The 18,283-nt window shown below is 38.4% G+C and overlaps 1 protein-coding gene across 11 annotated transcripts in view; it reads left to right on the top strand.

Annotated features, from left to right (window-relative positions):
* The window catches only part of LOC129731640 (dual 3',5'-cyclic-AMP and -GMP phosphodiesterase 11-like), a 328,537-nt gene that overhangs the window by 120,358 nt on the left and 189,896 nt on the right, over positions 1–18,283 (top strand). For 2 of the 11 annotated variants that reach the window (XM_055691797.1, XM_055691787.1), the window contains exons 1-2: positions 6,989–7,645; positions 14,140–14,596. The exons of 6 other annotated variants lie outside the window; for them this stretch is intronic. The gene's annotated coding sequence lies outside the window, so the exon portion shown is untranslated. Of the gene's footprint in view, positions 1–6,988; positions 7,646–14,139; positions 14,597–18,283 lie in introns of those variants that run through there. 3 more of the 11 variants (XM_055691798.1, XM_055691794.1, XM_055691788.1) reach the window with 2 other exon arrangements.

Below are 18,283 nucleotides of genomic sequence, written 5' to 3'. Positions count from 1 at the left end.
GTCAGGTTCATTGACCACATCAATACTTTGATTGATCGATTGAACACTTTCAACGAAACAACTGTTAAATTTATTTGCAATAACTCGCGCGGAGTTTTCCTCAATACCATTAAAAGTTATGGGCTGTGATAATGTATTATTACTTTTCATTAATTTTTTTAAAGTTTTCCATAACTCTTTGCTGTTATTTTGATGTTGATCGATCTTCCGTTGTATATATGCACATCTAACCTTTTTCAAGGTGCGTGAATATATGTTTCGCGCCGCGGTGTACCTGTTCCAATCATCGTTATCATTACTTCTACAAAATTTTTTATAACATTTATCTCTTCTACGTTTTAAACACACAAGATCTAAAGAGTACCAGCTGTTCGAATTTTGTAACTCAACAAATTTTTCAGAAACTAGATTCTTGGTACAGTCTTCCAACGTTTTGGTTAGAACAGCTGCTTTATTGTCCAAATCTCCAGTTATTGGATGAAAATTCAAACTTCTTGAAACAAGCTGAGACATTGCTTGTTTCGAATAACTATTCCAGCACTTTATTTTTACTCTATCCTCTCGGTTTTGATCGTTTTCAATTGAAATACGAATTGTCTCATGGTCTGTTATTTTATAATCGGCCTCTGTGAAGGAATTAACATTATCAAAATTGTAGAACACATGATCAATCAAGGTACGAGAGTGTCTGGAAATTCTTGTAAATTGAAAAACTGTTTGTCTTAGATTGAAAAAACCGACTAATTGCTTAAATTGATTCGAGTTCGATCCACCAAGCCAATCAATATTGAAATCACCAGCAATTACGTTTAATTTATTCAAATCAACAAAATTTTCCCACCAGTTATCTAAAATTTCCAAAAAACGCTGGTCACTCGAACTGGGGGAATGGTAGACTATTCCAAAATTTCCCATCGTCATGCCTCTCTGAACTGATATTCCCAGGAACCAATTGTTTTCGACAGATTCGTTTGATAGAATGTTGAGCTTGACTGATTCCTTGGCGTAAATAGCAACCCCACCAGTATGTCTGGAATGTGAAAGGCAAAAAGCAACTTTATAACCCGGAATACTATATTGATCAAATGCATCAGCTTCCACTATGTGAGTTTCAGCCAGCAATACTAACATTGGTCGTTTTTTTTCCACAAGATGCCGCAAAGCAACATAATTCGTGGATAAACCAGCAATATTAAGATAAACTATTTCTAATTTCCTCTCACATTGCATTTTCTTCAGCTGCTATTTACTTGACAACATGTTGCTTTTTCTTTTTTCAAACAGTCTCCGAAAAACTGGACACTGCGAACTTGATGCTGGATGTTTCGCGTCCAAATTCATTTTTAACTCATTATTATGTTTTAAACAATTTACGCATTTATAATCAGTAGAAGCGCATTCCGATGTTTTGTGCTTTTCACTGCATTTAGAGCATGTCTCAGGATTAACACACTCTGTGCTTTTATGACCAAATTCACCACATTTAAAGCAACGCAATACATTTATGGCCTCTCGTACAAAACACTTGTCCCACCCAATGCTTACTTTTCCAGCATTCATTAGGCAGTTATAAGTGTCTTGATCAACTTCGATTATCACGTTAAACTTGTTATATTTGAAGCGTGAATTTTCATACTCGGCAATAACCTTTACTTCTTTAAAGCCGATGCTATCATCCTGACTTTTCAACAAGTCTATGAATTCATCGGAGAAATATCGATCACTCATTCCCACAATCTTCAGCTTAGGCTTCGCGATTGTGGGAATAACAGCATTATATCGTTCATCCAGGTTGCTTTCAATGTCTTTTTAACAACCTCAACATTATCCCCTACTGCACACTCCGCAATTATCGAGCCATTCTTACCGTTTCTAAAGTTCCTGATTTTGTGGATTTTTGGATCTAAAGTTTTTTTACAAAAAACATCTAGTATCTTCACTAGATTGAGAAGTCTCGACCGGTTTGATCACAATGACCGGCCGAGCCTTACGGTTTTCCTTTTTCTGTAATTTATTTGATATACTCCCAGTCGAACTCGCTAAAACATTCGCGTATGTTGGTAAACTTTCCGAAAAAACCTCGTCATCACGTACTAGTAACATCTTTTTACTGGGGTTAGAGTCCGATTCAGAGTGAACCGTTCTCTCATTTCGACTCCTTTTTCTGTTCATTGGACCATTATTTCTATCGCGATCGGTATTAGAGACTATTTGGTTTTTGAAATCATCCAGCTTTCTGGCAACACTGGTCTCAATGTTTACCAGACTCTCACGAAGAGAATCGCTGACAGATTTCAAAATAGTCTCAATCGCGTTAGAAACAGCAACATTTATCTGGGTTTCAATTTTGTTTTGATTATTTGTGAGCGACTGAGAGACAGATGATAAGGCATCTCTCATCTTTGTCAACTCACTCAAAACATCATCTTTCCCACCGTCATCACAGGCTGATAAACACGAAACACATTTAAACACAATATTATCATTATCATTAACGACTTTCGCTGCTATTTTCGTAAGGGGCGTGCAAACTCTGTGGAACTGAGATTTGCATTTACCAACGCAAACAACCGGATCGTCGCTAATGCGAATGATATTACCACATTTGCCACAATCCATCTACCCGCTGCAAACAAGCCGAAGCTGCTGCAGACCAATACGCTGGACTCGTCCAGCAGCAACGGAGGGTAAAGGCAAATTAACAATGAAAAAACACAACAATGAAATTTCAATCAGCAGCCGTAGCGTCTATATAACATAGATGCGTTGGTCGGCGCTGGTATAAAATAAATCGATAAAAAACAGAATAAATTAAAAGCATTCAAAGACACTTCTACTTATCCGTTGAGATATCCAATTATGCCGTCGGATCACTAGCACTAGATCACCAAAAGCACTTGATTTCACACAAAAAATAGCTTTTAAATCAGCACACTAGTGGTACACAAGCTACCATGCTCACCGTCATCACAATTAAAACTTGGCATCCATACTTTAGAACGCTCAGCAACGTCAGTGATAACTTGTATTTTTTGGCGTCAAAGAAAAAGTTGTTCGAAAAATTTGGTCATAGAAAAATTGACACTAAAAAATTTAATAAAAAGCTGATTTTTTGTAGAAAAAAGCTGATTTTTTGTAGAAAAGCTTAAAAGTTTTGTTGCCGCAAATATTTATAAAATCTTATTTATGTCAAAAATGTTCATTTAGAACAATATCGTCATTAAATGCTTATTTAGAACAATATTGAGAACACTCAGCCCTTTTAAATTTATGAAATTCGTTATTCAATAAACTGTTTGAAGTGTGAAATTCTGGAAAATTGAATACTAATAAATTCCGGCTGATTACTGTATTGATACAGTAAAACGTTACGTCGATTTGTACCCTCGGTACTATACTATGCACAGAATTTCAATTCATGGCTATAGAATTATTCAAACTGCAATCGCAAGAGACTCAAGAGAGGAGTAATGAAATAATTAAAAAGCCCGAGAACATTTCACTCGCAAAAATAGTCGAGAAAGTAATAGTTATGACATAACTAATCATCTTCTTTTTTTTTTTTATTCTCGCTTATTTTCCGTCGGTCTATTTCCGCCACTGTCGTTGTGCCAATCACCGACGCCCGGAGAGGCGACTCCACCCAGGACCCTAACTCAAGACCCCTTGATTAACGGACCGGCGCCAACGGCTTTACTTCCTCATGCGATGGAAGGCGTGATCCCAGAGATTTTTCGCCTCAGAAAATCTCCCGGTGTCGGCTAGGATTGAATCTAGACCAGCTGAGTTGGTTGTGAGTGGATCACGCCACCTCACAACCATCGACACCTATGTCGGCGGTGGGATTCGAACCCAGGCGTCGAGCGTGGTTGGCGGAGACGTTACCAACCATGCTAGGCCCCTGCCCTCATCATCTTCTTGTTTCTTGTTGCTTTGAGACGATTCAACACCGGGGTAACATCATAAATAAATAAAACGAGAATCAAAGGGCTTAAATGGGAGCCTTGTGGAACTCTAGATGTCACTGTGACAGACACAGAAAGGTGTTTGTTAAACCTAACCGTTTTTGTCCTGTTCTTCAAACAAGATTCAATCCAAAATAGCTCTCCAAACTCTGCTATAACCAAGAGGTTTCTTGGATTCAAGCGTGATGAACTACACTACCCGTTATAAGTTTGGAATCACTTTACTGAGTATTGCAACACTAAGTTTGAATATTGCAACATCCCGAAAAGTTTAGCATCACTTAAAATGGGTAGATTTGTGTAACTCTATCTTTTGATTCTGGAAACCTAGTTTCGATTGTTTCGAACGTTATTCAGCTCAGTAATCCCACCATTTAGAGAGTTGCGATTTTCAGCAAAGTTACTCAGAAGATCAAAAGTTTCTGGTTGGCTAATAGTTTAGTTCAGAATTTTTCTTCAATGTGCTGCTAGTGTGCATTAAGTTTTTAGTGTTTTCAACTTACTTTATTTTAAACCCTGTTTAGATAGTTGCAATATTAAGTAACTCAGTTACTCTTTTTATTCACGCAACTCTATAAGCACTGATTGTTTACACGTGATGAAGTGGAACCAATTTGTAATTTGACAGTTTGATCACCTTACACAATACGTAAGCTTGTGTGTGTTTATTCTAAAGAAGTGCTTTCATTTGAGGAGGTTACAACATGTAGCATGCGACTATGTTGGTATGTTGACAGTTTGATCACCAACATTCAGAACCCGTTTTACAATGGGGTAAATTTAGGATTTCGCTACTAAATTGATTACCTCGGCTGCGAACAGATGCAGTAGACATGCCTCTAATTCGATGTTGAAGGATTTGAACACCACACAGAGCATTTCGTATTACTTTCCTCTGCAAACTGAAGACCGAACACGCAACGCCGTCGGCTTACATGCAAGCCAAGTGGTTGTGACGTCAGTACATGGCGCGTTCGAGAAAACGCGTGTAAACCCCATCTAACGAGCAGATACCCGAACTGTATACCCGAAGTAGAAAATACTAGTCCTGGTGGTTGCCGATGGAATAGTTTGGAGCACACATGCGGCATTATACTGTGTTTCGACATGCTTGACCGGAACTGGTGGCACTAGCCGAAGACCGCAACTTTCTGGGTAGTAATAATCGCGCGATAAGTTGAAGTCTAGATCAGTGCTGATAAAAGTCATTTTCCCCAGCAGAATTCTCCGAAAATTACAGCCAGTCATTGCCAATTTTCACTTCCAATGATCGCAGCAATCTTTCAGATACACTAGATTTTCGTCCTAGTAACGTGCTGTTATACTCAGATGAAATAGATCGCACGCATCGTTCACGGTTACGGAATAAAATTTGACGACAAATCCAATCAAATGATCTTCACTTCAAAGCGAAAAAGAAAAACAAACAGTCCACTCAACCAAAATGAACCTCACCGAAACACTTTTTCACTGACACTGACCGATGCCTTGACAATCTTCGTTAACTGATAAACTGATTTTGTTGTCTTGCTTCCATCGCATGAAATATAATGAGGTATTTTGACAGTTCACTTCCATGCAAAAAGCGGGAAGGGAGAACTCTGGAAAAATTGTAAAAAAATAACGTTTATGGATGCTTTTTTCCACTTTCACTCAAGAGTGTCAACAAATATCAACCCTGGTCTAGATACGAAGAACTGCACCCTAGCGCCGCATAGCGGGGAAATTCAGTTCTAAATTGTTCATTATGTAGAAGCCTTTAGCATTCTGAACAAGTTTGCTGAACACCGCAACTTTCTATCAGGTCGGAATTGTGAGATTAGTTAAGTTCAAAATACGACAAATTGTGTGCCCACTAGCGCCACATAGCGGTAAAATTTCACACTGAATTGGCCACAATACAGTAGTAGTCTTTGCCTTCTGAACAAGTTTGCTGAAAACCGCAACTTTATAGGTTGTCAAAAACACGAGATATCCGCCTATTCCAGGTGATGCTAAACTTTTCGGAAGGTGTTGCAATATTCAAACTGGGTGTTGCAATACTCAGTAAAGCGATTCCAAACTTATGACAGGTAGTGTACGTCTCTACACAAGATGGTTCAAAGTAAATGTACAGATTTAAAAAGTTTACAAAACTAAAAACTGATTTTTTAAATTGTAACATGGCAAAAGTTCTGAATAAAAATTTCGGTTGATGCAATCAATACCAAGTGTGTGTTATACTGTAAAGTATTTGGAGTACGGAATACAGAAATCCCTCAAGAGATATCATAATAAGACTAAGTTCTGGTTGCAGTGATTGCTTCCTTCTCACAATTCATTGCAATAGCGCTTTCCAATAACTGGCAACTTTCGTTTATAAACTTTGGACCAAACTTCTGAATAGATCGGTCTGATAGGACCGGACCAAAACGTACAACTGGAATCAGGATTCAGTTTTTCGTTCCGAAATCGATCAAAACTAACTAATCTTTTATTCAAATAACTCAATCTCAATACTGTATGACATTCGTACGTTTGGTTTCGAGAAATGATTGGATCGATACACCATACGTGCGACACATAAACTGTCTAACTGGCTGAACCTAAATAAGTATACGCCCTCGCACTGTTACTGCAGCCAAACGTGGAAGTCATTACCGTGTGTCTATGCAGAGTACCTTTCCGGTACACAGGTACGAGTTACCGATCCATTAAAACCGCATTCGTCTGTGTATACACTGGAAAGAGCAGCTTCGATTATATCTAAACATTAACCGAACAAAGCGTTCGCAGATTTCTCGTGGAATCCCACTCTGCCCGGTGATCAATAATTGCGACGACCTACGAATGCATTTCTCCGGCAACAGATCTCCATCGTACCGTGAATCGGTAAAGATCACTCGGCATTCGAAGTTCATTCAAAGTTTGCCTCTGTGTGTACGGAACTGCAGCCACTCAGGCTGGCTGTAAGTATTGTACATTCCTACACACACCGCAGCACGGGTAGAGTGTGACAATCGACACAAGTCGAGAAGAGTTGCACCCGTAGTCTGTGATCTGGAGCTTCACTGGCTGTAGCGTTCTGTTCTTTCACGGAGAGGAAAACTTCCGGAAGATTGGAAAAGTTGCCTTTTACCGTGTTTCCTCGGCCAGTAATTTCAAGGTCTTTTTCTGTCGTGTGCGTGTCAATCGAAATTCGTCTTCGTACCGTCGAAACGAGAGTACCAAAAGAATCCGTGCGGTAATCTGGTTCGGTACTGTGTCGCAAGTGGAAAAAATTGTCACCCTTCGGAACGCATCACTTTCTCGTTACTTTTTGCGTCGGTTCACTTTTGATGCGAAAGTTTATCGTCGGGAAATTGTCGATAGTGCACAGAATAAGAAGAAGACTTATCTTTTTTGCTGCCTTAAAGTGAATCAACATTGTCCGCTCGGGAACGGAAAATCCCTTCACATTCGCAGGAGTAGAAAAGAGGAGCGAACGGACAGCAGTGAGTGCCAGTGGGAAGGTGCCAGTGCGGTGCGCTGTAGTGGTGATATTAAGTGCGCAAGCGACATCGCGACGCACGTGCACCAGTGTATTGAGTTGGTGATATTAGCCGCAGCACTTAGTGTGTGTCCCAGTGCCACAAAAAGCCGTCGTCGTCGGTGGAGATCAATTTCTTCTTACGTTTTGCGCAATCAAATCGCAATCAAATGTAAGGCACAGGGTAGTTTTGTAGTATTGTTAGCCACTCTAGCTATCTGGCGTATGGGTGTGAATGAATGGAAGAAAAAATAAAAACAAACGTGATGATAGACTGCTCATCCGCACTAATACCAGAATCGTCAAAATGAAAACAAACCAATGGAACCGACCGGTGGTGCTACATTGTACTGCAAAGCTCCTCTCATATATTCAGTGAATAAAGCGCTCTAGAAAGTTTTTCCGAGGTGTTTAGCCCAATACAGTGAATGAGCAACTAGAAACTCAATCGTATCAATCCAGTTCTGATTTTTTTTCGAAAACAGAGAAAAATCACCATGTATCCTGTTGAATTCATGGTGGTATTTCTTAGAAATAAACATTTTTTATGGTCTCAAAACCTCTACTGGTTCTTGGCAAGATTATTTTAATTTCCATTCCGTTTTCTAATATTAACATTTAGTATATTACTCAGTCATCACAGAACGAAATAATAAAACCAAATGAATTCAGGAAAAACGAAGAGTTGGACCGCTTTCAGCAAATTGCAAATTGAGAGCATTTTGGAAACATCAATGATATTTGTGTTATCACCAGAAAACAAAATTGTCATATAAACTACAGAAACTTATTGTATTAGAGGTAACAATATTTAGCAATTCCAATTGAACGTTTTTAAAAACATTCATGTCGCATGTTAGTCGTTCGTGGTTTTGCACAGATTTCAAAGACGCATCATTTCTACTTAGTGCTGGATTGGATGTTTAAAATACAAATTTCTACTCCTGTAACTAATTGAAATGCCTGTAGTAATCGTGTATTTATTATATTAAAAAATTTAGAGCTAGTTATATTTTGTATAATTCAAAAAACGACAAAACTTTCAACGGGCGACTGTTTACCAAAATATTATTTTCCAAATTGAAGCAATTTGAATCAAATTGACACGGGATACATCCTGGATTTGAAAACTAATTCAAACCCCGAATTATAGTTTATATAAATTAGCGGAGCAAGATGTTGTGATTGAAAAGATAGAAACTACTAACTATGCTTAAGATTGTCGTCGTACAAACAAATAACAATAAATCTTGGGTTGAGTTATTTCCACGTTTCTGGGAAACAGTGTAGTTTTGTGGTGGCCAAAAAAAGATCAATCTGGTATACAAACGGCCCCACACCCATTTTTTTAAGAAACCAATGGGAAACAATATACAAACTACAAGGTAAAATATACTTTTGTAACATTCGAAGCGAAAAACATAAAGGTGAATGAAGTCGCAATTGGCTGCAGCGAAATGGGTTGCAGTGAATTTCAATAATTGAAACTAATCTAAATTCTACGATTGAAGCAACATGTTTAGTTGAAACTGCAAAATTTGGCAAAATTACACATCAAGTTTCTCGAACCAATCTTTCAATTTCAACAAAAAACTCTAAATCTCTTAACTTGACACTCATTTGGAATGAATTTGCACGAAACTAACGTGAGTGTTAATAATTATTAACAAGGATGTATATTTATTTGCGGAAGCCTTCAAGAATAATTTGTGACGAATAGATACCTATATCGGTTCACCAAGATATGGGCGATGATTACTAATAACAGTAAAACTATCTAGTACATGATTTAAACGTTTTCCTCGCAAATTTCCATTTATTTTGTAACAATATTATTCATTATTTATTATTCATATTTCAACATTGCTAGATATATATTTTTTTAAAAATGATTTCATTTTTTGGCGAATGGAAAAAACTTGCTATGCATTTTTGCTGGAACTTATCGTCTTATGGTTCCCTATTAGTGAACCTATGTAACGGTTACGAAATTTCTTTCAGAGAAAGATTTATATAATAAATTGGATTTATTCAGAGTTGAACAAGACAAAATCATTCATTATAATAACGTAATTATTGTTGGACTTGGTTTTTGAGAAAATAGAGTTTGTTCTGATTTAAACGCATCACGAGAAATGTTTGGTGCTCTTGCGACAACGACGAAATTCTTTCGAGTGTTGTTGAATAGATTTAAAAAACAAGGTGAGGCTGAGAATAAAAATACATAAGTCATTGAATAAACGAATCGATTCTGTCTGCGGACTCTGAAATCTTTGGAACTAAAAAATTCAGCTATTTACAGTATTCCTCGTCACCATTTCATGCAACCCTAGGGCTGTATGCCTTGTAGTATTTTGAAGACGCATGAACATTTTAAAGGGTGGGTGGCATACTTTCTCAATGGAAATGAGATTTTGAGTTGAAAAAAGCTTTTGGCATCTAATGCAATTTCAACTATCTACCTACTACCTACTTGCAATCATTTCTAAATTTCATCGGCGGAATAAAAAAATCCTAATCAGTAATGCAGTAACAGTAACATGCATATTCCATCCAAAAATATTCATGAATTTATTGATGAAAATTCGTCAAAGATTTTTTTAAAGATGTTTGTGACCTTTATAAATTATATTTGATTTTATTGTGATGTTATAATATAAAAATGTTATGGAAGGATTTTCAAACTTTTGATAAACTTGTAGTGCCAAATCACCAATAAGTGAATCTCACTTGAAATCGTCACAAATAAAAATTTAGTCCACACACATTAGCTTAGAGCAAGCGCACCGGTTGGTTGCCATTTGAGTTGCTATTCTCACAACGCTGGCCATTGCTATTTTGGATAGCAACCGATTTTCGCACCGGTCGTTGCTATTGCGGATTACCAATTCCACTATTTCTCTTTCACAACGGTAGTTGCCAATTTTTGAAGACCGTCACTAGCTGGCGTTGGCAAAATGTTTGTGTCGTATTTCCCCGAAATTCTGCGGATCTAGTAATAACCAACTTAAAGGTCCGTCAATCGTTTCCGTAATGATTTGTGTTTCTTTTGCTTTTTAAAATGTTCCTTACGTTTAACACGATTTTGTTCTGAGTTTGTTTTCGTTTTCTCAAATTGTCGATAACCCAACTCTGTTGCAGTTGTTTTTGTTTGTGCTGCATCGATTTTTTATCCTTATATGTTTAATTAAAGTAATTCCGTAAGACCATGGCACGTCCAGCAACGTTGCCTCCAATGACTATGTATTCTACTCAAAGCTGGCGAACTGTTATTAGTTGTATTTTGTGGTGTCTCGGTGCCTATAGTTTGCTACTGATATTTGCAAATTTTCAGCCAAAAAAAAATGCAGAACGCAAAAATTGTTCTTGAGTATTTGGTTGATTCTAATGACGAAGAAAATGATTTCGCGGAACAAATATTTTTATACGTGAATATGAAAATATTTGGGGCTGCTCAGAGTCTGAAAAAATGGCCAAATATTGACCGCCATGCCGAGGAAGGTGCCATCCAGCGTTTTAACAATGTTTTTTTATTTTCATTTCTGACGCCGCTTTTGATTGCGTCGTAGGTTGTTCTTGAAAATTGATACAGTAGTAGAGGAGAAAAATGGACGCAACGGGAAAATTGGGACTAACATGCCTTCAAAAGTGTCAGCAGCAATAGTCGGTAATCCTTTCGAGCAGTTTCGCTCAAATCTTCCAGTTTTATTTAAATATTGCCCAGGGTTGGCCAATCTTGTAAGGACTTGACCTTTCTTCGTGTAGGTTAGAGTGCCAACCAAAATGGTCATCTCGAATTAGAAAAAAAAAAACATACAAAATGTCAAATTCATGACCAACCTTAATGAGAGTCAAAAATTGTTACAATTTTTAAAAGTACGTTTTCCTTCAAGACTTCAGTTTTAATCAATAAAATGATTAAGGAAGAAGATTGTATCCAGCTTCGTGAACGAGCACGCTTATAAACTTCTAATCGATCTAGATTCCATAAAAATTATTGGGACGGGCATATTCTGAATTTTTCTCTGCCACAGATAGAGTGGATACTCATGACATCTGTGCATGGCGTACTAGCACGTAATTGGTTTTCGGTATTGTAATTGGCAGGCAAAGCACAGAGAACAGACGTTCATCTTATTTTCAAAGGATGTGTAAAAACTTGCATCCGTCATTTAATCGTAAGTGGTAAGGCTCCTGCTATGTGGCGCTCGCGTCACTGACGAACCATGCATTGATATCGATAAAATATCGATACGGCAATATTTATGCAGTGCAACTGGAGCACCACAAGGCAGATGTCGTTAGTGTATTAACGTATTTTGCTTCAAAGTTTTACACACGAATTTCATTTTTTACATGAACATGAATGTCTGTTCTCTGTGGGCAAAGTATTGTAGTATTAAAAAACCTTTGCTGCTAATACCATGAAAACTTGTTTTATTTGGACATAGATTTCGAAATTTAAACTTTTACATAAAACATTACATGAGATGCAAAAAAAATTTGGACTTGAACTTCAAAGCTGAACTGTTGTCAAACTTACTCCCAAGCACGGTTGCACAATCGTACAATCTCTGGTGGCGCAGCAGCTGTCCATTTCAGTGTACGACGTGGTGAGCACGATAAAGGGCTATTCCCACTGCTTCCGTTCCGGGACCGGGCCGGGCCCGGGCTCGTCCGGGACTTTTCATGCATTCACACTGCGCCGTGCTTGAACCGTGCCTGCGCTGCGCTCTGGCTGAGAAATGTTGATGTGTGTATGTGAAAGAACGTCTTTCTCTTTTTTTCATACCGCAGCTCAATCCGCGCGAAATATGTCACTACAACATACACGCATCCACCCGAGTGCCTTCCGTGCACTCTCCGGCCAACAGAAAGTATCGTCGGCAACGATAGTTTTTCTCTCGCACTGCGGCAGCACGACGGCAACTCAACGCTGCCCCGGTCTGGGCACGGCGCGTCGGTGTGAATGCGTTCATAAGAACGCATGCAATCAATCTCAAACGAGCCCGGACGACACGCGGAACAGCCACGGCCCGGTCCCGGAACGGAAGCAGTGGGAATACCCCTTAATGGTGATAAAATTCATTCAGTTCCTCGCAACTGTCAAAGTAGTGTCGGTCGTGTTCTGGCGTATGTGTCTACTGCCGTGAGTGCTTCCAACACATAGCACTGGATAGAAACCATACCAATACCACTGTTGCCGGGTAAACTGTAGTACTAGCTTTTTTAGTCTTCTACTCGACTTGCGCACGCGTACATGTTAGCCAATGTTGGCAAAGTTCCGTGGACGTACGGCTTGTTCCTATGATCGACTCGGTCCGATTTGTCAGCCAGCATTCCAACATTTCAATGAATGATATATTGTGGTGCGTGCGCTGGACATGAGTGTGTTGGTACAGCATTGATTAATGTAAATTTATTTGTTTTGTAGAACTCGTATGCGCATCTGCTGCAGCATCCCTCCCAGTAGCGCCATCTATGCTATTAAGGAGGCTCGCTTAGCTTTAATTATATTAGTGTCGATTCTTTTTGCGTTATGACTTGCTGTTCGTCTGTTTGCGCTACACGCGTTTGATTAGGAAGAGTGCTACTAAACGATAGCTGAGATGTTGTTTTACAAGCATGATATTCATTTTGCATAGGACTGCTATCATTAAAACGTATTTTAATTTATTGTATATATTCAACAAGTGTTTCGCACTCAAGTAAAACGAAATGCAAAGCTTTTAAAGTATGGCTCTGAACAAAAGTGGTATCATATGTTTTAATTATGATGATTAGAATGAGATAACCAATAAAAAACCAAAAACACTCTAACAAAAGGCATAGATTTAAGATTTTCATCTGATTGGATAAAACTTCCTTCTTTCTACCTCAAGCAGGCTGTTTCCAAACCGGTATTTGCCGCAAGCTGATGTAATAATTGACTCGCCACGACGAGATAAACCAATGACAAATAATTTGGGTGAGATAATACTAGGAATGCTCTTATGTTTATACGGACTTGAATGCTAATTTGTAGTACGCGATACCACACAAGCATGCTTGATTAGAGTGTTTGACTTGATTTCTACTCCGGAATAGTGATCGGATCCAGTTTAAAGTCGGAAAAAATCTCACGTGGCAACTTAAAAAAGTAAGACATCTTTGGGGGAAGTCTACCAAAATCATAATTTTTTTGACAAGAAATTAAGGAAAATAATATAGTTGATTTTTATGGTTTACTCCCGTTCATTGGTCGATGAGTTCTACCTGTTAAAATTTCTCTAGTAAATTTGTGAGAAAGCCCTGTCAGTAAATGATTTTATGACTGGTCCGGGTAATGATCACTCATGGAGATTGTTTAGATAATGAGAGAATATAATTGAAGGTTTCTGTTGAATGATCTATGGAATATGAAAAGGCTTTGGGTTACATAAATACAAATTAAGTAAACTAAATGCGTCAGAAAGATATATGTGTATAATCAAAAACAAAAAACTAATAAACAGCAATATCTAAACTCAACTTCACGCACATCGATCAGAATCCTCAAAGATAAATATTCCGTTCAAAGCTTCTGCTGACATGCCGCAATCGTTCACAGAATAGCCAGCTTCTTGCTCACCCTATTTAACCTTTTCTCCTTCTTCCTTCCGACTGGCCCTCCTTTCGCGGCAAAAGTGATCACTCGCTGTTTGCTCTCAATGTGTGAAAAGATTCATGATAAGCAGATATATTCATAGTATATCTTTGCGCGAATTACGCAAGTGGCTAAATATACGACCGTAGAGCAGCAATCGGAAGAAATGTGTCCACAGATCGTATGAGTGATCAGCGAGAAAGAGTGGGCAAAAGTGCGGTTCTGTGCTTGAATTTGACACAGTCGTGAACTGAGTGATGATTAATCGGAACTCACCAAGAGTGCCGGCAATTTGGAGTGAATAAGTGAAAAAAAAAGTGTGGTACGAGAAGAAAAGTAAGGAATGTAAAAAGCAATTTTGAGGAAATTTAAATCTTCAGTATCATCATCATCAGGATCAAAATCACGCCTAAGGCTCGTGCGTCCTGAAACTGTGGGTGACAATCGTATGCTGGAAGTAATTGCCGCAGTTCACCAGTAACGGCCCTTCGCAAGAATGTAAGTCAAAATTGAACACTTGAAATTGCTGCCGGCGCGTGATGAGCCTCGATCAAGCGTAACCCCGTTTCTGGTATCGTTTTGAAATCGAATCGACCTTCGGTCAATTGGCAATTTTGCTGAATCGCGCAAAAATAAACCTTCAAGCCAAGTTTGTGGTGTATTCAGTTTACGAAAGTGTAACGATTAATATTGTCATTTGATGTCACGATCATATTGCGGCGTAAAGAAGCGTGCCTGAGCCGCACCGCCGTTAACATACTGCGTACTCCACGTGCCCCCCATTTCGGTTTCCCTTTTTTGTCGCTGGTGGTTTTAATGTTTCAAGCAACAACAGCCAGCCATGAGGGGGGCAGCACACACAACTTGCCAAACGGTTTTAGCGAGCTGTTTGTATTCAGATCACTGCACGAATCGCCGTCGGTTTATTGCTACTTGTTGACGATATTTGTTTAGTCTTTGATTTCTGCTGCCCTTGTGGAAGTGTCGTTTGACATATCGTACATGAATACATCTAGGGATGATTTTATGTGCTGTAGGCTTGCAAAAATTGGCGTAAGCAATTTGTAAGCAAAATTTAATGTTTAGTAGTGGCCTTCATCTGAAAGCATAGACGATATGCTAGAGCCAATGGATCATATTTTGGTTTAGTAATAACGATTTGGTCATGGATTACTTGAAAACTCGTTTTTTTTTTTCACTGGAACAGCATTTTGAACGTTTCGCCCTGATACGAAAAAGTATTCCTTCGGAAAAATGTCCTAGACAGAAAATGAACGAGATTCTAAGTGATAACCAAAATTGTGACAAATACAAGATAAACTTCAGCCACCTATCTTTAATTCGATTCAGCAGTCATGCTATAAAAACTGTTCTTAGGTTGTTCTATCCTTCTATATACTAATATTTGCAATACATTACGGGGTTGGAAAGTTATAGCCGTTTGATTTCTGATGTTACTATCTAACGGTTTTATTCTCGGTTTTGAAAAATTGCAACCCATAGAGTTAATAGATAAATTTATTAAAATAGATAGATAGATTTATAGATCAATTTTCTTTATACAATCTACCAGTACCACTTTCTTCTTACTTCATGGATTATATCTTACAGGGGAAAATCGAACTAGCTAGAAAACATTCAATTCGTCAAATGAAAATAAATATGAAGAAACCGTAAACTCTCCAGAGTGATAATAAATTTGAACGATTAATCGAATATTGAAAGGGTTATGGTTCAAATATGAAATTACTTTCAACTGATCGTCATATTTCGTCAGTAGAAAAAGCCGTTAATTCCACTGGTATCAATGACGATCTTTTTCTTTTCGGAGACTTTAATCGCGCTGGTCTATCCTGGTCGGTGCAACCACAGTCCAATTATATTATTGTCGACGCCCTGCACTCATATGTGAACGCTGGTAGTACACATTTGTTAGACGGCATGGCTTTTAACAGCATGTTTCAGATCAATCCTGTTCGGAATCAGAATGGCCGGTCAAAGTTTTACTTTTTCGAAAAATTTTACTTTCTTGCCCTGAAGTCAATGGAATTTATGGTATCAGAAGGTTATCCATGCAAAATTTCAGCCCAATCGCACTTCGGAAACACGTGCCTCAAAGCGATTCGACTAATAAAGAAAAGCAAATTTTTGAGATAAGGATGTTTCCTAGCTCAAAATATTCGCAGAAAAGAGTCCCAGGAAGTCAGTTTTTTTCGACCAGATAACAATAAATTGAGGCACGAGTTCCCAAAGCCCGATTGAGCTAAAATTTTGAATAAAGGTTTTTATTCGAGGAGACGAAACTTTTGTGCACTACTTCGAAGCAAAATTCGAAGGAAAATTTTTTAAGGATTGAATTTTTTTTAATTTATAAGGAGGGTATAATAACGCCTGAAAAGATATTGACGAAAATTAATATGAATACAAAATCTTCACTTCCAACAAACTTACTTTGCATTATTTTTTTATTTCTTAGTCCAGTCATCAAAATTTGAAACTTTTGAAGAATCTGTCATATTTTAAATAATACAACCAATACGCCATTTTTGATGTCATTATCCATCGGATAAGTAGTATTACAAATTTGCAGATAAAAATTGGCTGAAAAATTCAGGTGTAAAGGTTTTCCGACTAAAAAAGTCGAGATAGAACCGGAACAGCTTATAGAGAATTTATTAAACTCAATGAGATGTTGGACTAATTAGTGCACTAATGATATCATACAGATCATTCCCAAGTCAGTGGCCTTCGTGCTATTTTTGAGCTCTAATTATGTTAGGGGATATAAAAGCGATTCTTTTCTATGTCTTCTGCCAATCCAAAGAAAAATCAATTCTTCTATATATTTTATTGCCACGTGTCAAGTACGTAAACAATACCATTATTTTTACGCTGCCCGCAATTGAAACTGGAGAAGTAGTTCTGCCTGCGCCTACGTAAAGTCCCTCCCCCCAAAGCTGGTAGCTGGTTTTCTAAGATTAATTATCCAAGCACCTGTAAATTGATTTATAACGATCAGATCTTCCCCGCACGCACTCCTCGCGTCTCGTGGAAGCCACGGGTGGTGGAAGTCATCCATCGCCGCGAGCTGTTGATGATAAATCATAGAAACAAATTTGCATTTCAGCGTTTCGTCTCACACGGTCAAGCCGCGCTCGAATGGCGCGAAAACAGCAATGATGATAATGATGTCTCGATGCATAATAACAGCGACGACGAAGACGGTGACAGCGCAGGTTTTGTCTGTTTTCGAACTGGTTACTATACAGACCACGCGACAGGTAAAGTATGTCGGTCGTGATTCGACTGGACATCTTCCGTCCAGCTAACCGCGGGTGGGGTTGGAGGTGGGTGAGCGTGCATCGATAGACCGTAGACGGGGCTGAGCTCTTGATGATTACCCCCGTGCCAGAATGATGAGGCGCCGCCACTTGCTGCAGCAATCAAACTAACTAGAGAGTAAATTCCAACGCACTGCACCGTATGAGGTTCAGTTATGCGGTTGTGGATTCCGATGACTAATGAATGTAGCGTGGAAAGTTTACGTCCAGTTACGTCCGACTATCGAGAGTAATTTTAATTAATCACGCATTAATCTGTGATTGGATCTGGTGGCGGACGAAGCTACGGATAGATGTTACCTGGCATCCTGGCTAATGCGATCCGGTGTGACAGTTTAATAAGCAGTCGACGAAAATTTCTTTTGATTACGGCCTAGTATGGAGAACAGCAGAGGAAACATTGTCGAGCTGGTCTATTGAATATGCGAGTAATTGCTTCATTTTATACTGTACATTATGCTGTAAACGTTGACAACTTCATGCAAATTTTAAACTACAACTTTATATTTTTTATCACACACTTTCGGAATTTGTACGCTACTAGACAAGACAAAATAGTCCATGTGACACGGGGTTAACTAAAATATACACAAATGCGTGAGCATCTTACAATTACTTTATCGGATCTCAAAAACGTGAGCTTCTAAAACTCAAAAAGATGATTCTGCAACCCCAATACAAACATAAAAAGATTTAAAGCAAAAAGAACGATACCAAATAAGGCTTACATTTGTTGCAAAATGCTTCTGAAACCAGATCAGAAACTACTTTGAAATACATAACATGAAATAAAAAAAAGAACAGAAAAACAGAGGAATCGTCCCACATTATGTTTGCTCAACTC

The sequence above is a fragment of the Wyeomyia smithii genome, chromosome 3 (assembly GCF_029784165.1).
Source record: "Wyeomyia smithii strain HCP4-BCI-WySm-NY-G18 chromosome 3, ASM2978416v1, whole genome shotgun sequence".
Taxonomy (NCBI): Eukaryota; Metazoa; Arthropoda; class Insecta; order Diptera; family Culicidae; genus Wyeomyia; species Wyeomyia smithii.
This window is presented reverse-complemented; position numbering and strand designations above follow the sequence as displayed.